Below are 1,961 nucleotides of genomic sequence, written 5' to 3' on the forward strand. Positions count from 1 at the left end.
GTAGCTCTATTTTTAAATTTTTGAGGAACCTCCACACTGTTTTCCAAAGTGGCTGTACCAACTTGCATTCCCACCAACAGTGTAAGAGGGTTCCCCTTTCTCCACAACGTCTCCAACATGTGTTGTTTCTTTCCCTGTCCATTTTTGCCATTCTAACTGGTGTAAGGTGGTATCTCAGTGTGGTTTTTTTTTTTTTTTTTGTATTTTTATAATTTCCCCAGTTTATTTTGAAAACAATCTTTTCTGCCATATATCCATATGAATTTTAGATTAGTTACCTCCAAGTGCACAGAAATTACCTATATTTGTCTATAAATTAAGCACTGATGAAAGAATACTTAATGTCTCAATATTTAAGCAGCTCGACATAAAAGAACTTTCCCCGACTTTTTAATTATTTTTTCCCACCTAGGCTAATCTATATTTGACATTTGGGTTCTACAGGCATTGAAAAACAGACACGTTCCTCAAACAGACAGTAAGATAAACCAGCATACAGTGTCCTTCTTTCTGGCTGTAACTTTCCAGAGGCAAAATGGTTCCAATGGAATCAAGCTGACTTCCTGATGAAATAAACTAGCAGGTTGGAAAGGTTCTGCAGACTAACACCTTAACTCTTCTATGTAAACAATGTGCACTGCGAGCAAGGGTGAGTCTCGGCTGGGAGCTCCCGTGGATGGGCTGCTGGGGCTGGCTTGTGCAGACAGCAGAGGACAGGGTCCCCATCGGTCGTCCGCAAACTTGAGGAAGAGGCAGAACTCGTGTGCCCGAAAGGGACGCTGGATGTCCTCATGCTCTGGTGCCTGTTCTATTTTGTTTGTTCCACTATTTTTGTAACTGGGGCAAAGCGGGAGGTTCAGCGGGTCTAAGAACACTTCGCATACCCCATAAACTGTCTGGATGAAACATTTTATTCATTTGTCTGTCAGATACAATAACTGATTTCCATCTACAATTATTTAAGGTAAGAAACCGAGGGTCAACTGAAGAAACAGCTGCAGCCTCACAGCAGAGCCTGCGGGGCCCAGCCTGGGGCTGCAGGGAGAATGGGTGTGGCATTAGCGGGCCTTCTCCAGGAAGGTTCTGCAGCACCTCACACACTGCTGGTAGACAGTCTCAAAGTCGGACTCATTCCCATAATAGGGGTCTTCAATAATGAGATGATTTTGTGGATCATAGCTCCCAAGTAGTTCAATTTTACCTTTGCAGTTTTTAATTTGATTACTTTTTCTATTCAAGTCTCTCAGATTGCTTTCATCCATACATAGTATATAATCAAATGTGGCAAAGTCTTCCTTGGTAACCTGTCTTGCTTTATGGGCTGTGTTAATGCCATGATTTCTGAGGAAGCTCAGAGTTCTTGGATCTGGTGACCGGCCCACGTTCCAGTCAGAAACAGCGCCGCTGTCAATGACCCAATGATCTGAAAGCTTTTGATCAGTTACAAGTTTTCTGAAAACTGCTTCTGCAATGGGTGACCGACAGATGTTACCCAGACACACGAAGAGCACAGACTTCGGCAACTGCTCAGCCATCTTCCCGCGCGCACACCCAGGCACCCACTCTCAGTGTGGTTTTGATTTGGATTTCCCTGATGGCTAATGATGATGAACATTTTTTCATGTGTCTGTTAGCCATTTGTATGTCTTCTTCAGAGAAGTGTCTGTTCATCTCTTCTGCCCACTTTTTGACTTGATTATTTGTTCTTTGGGTGTTGAGTTTGAGAAGTTCTTTATAGATCTTGGATACCAGCCCTTTATCTGTAGTGTCATTTGCAAATATCTTCTCCCATTCTGTGGCTTGCCTCTTTGTTTTGTTGACTGTTTCCTTTGCTGTGCAGAAGCTTTTTATCTTGACGAAGTCCCAAAAGTTCATTTTTGCTTTTGTTTCACTAGCTTTTGGAGATGTATCTTGAAAGAAGTTGCTGTGGCCGATGTCAAAGAGGTTACTGCCTATGTTCT

The 1,961-nt window shown here is 42.7% G+C and overlaps 1 pseudogene; it reads right to left on the reverse strand.

Moving 5' to 3' along the window:
• Positions 1-196: 196 nt before the first annotated feature.
• Positions 197-1,936, reverse strand: LOC102746863 (low molecular weight phosphotyrosine protein phosphatase pseudogene; annotated as a pseudogene).
• Positions 1,937-1,961: the final 25 nt, after the last annotated feature.

This window comes from Leptonychotes weddellii, unplaced genomic scaffold, assembly GCF_054177405.1.
Source record: "Leptonychotes weddellii isolate Sample4059 unplaced genomic scaffold, ASM5417740v2 HiC_scaffold_26426, whole genome shotgun sequence".
Lineage (NCBI taxonomy): Eukaryota > Metazoa > Chordata > Mammalia > Carnivora > Phocidae > Leptonychotes > Leptonychotes weddellii.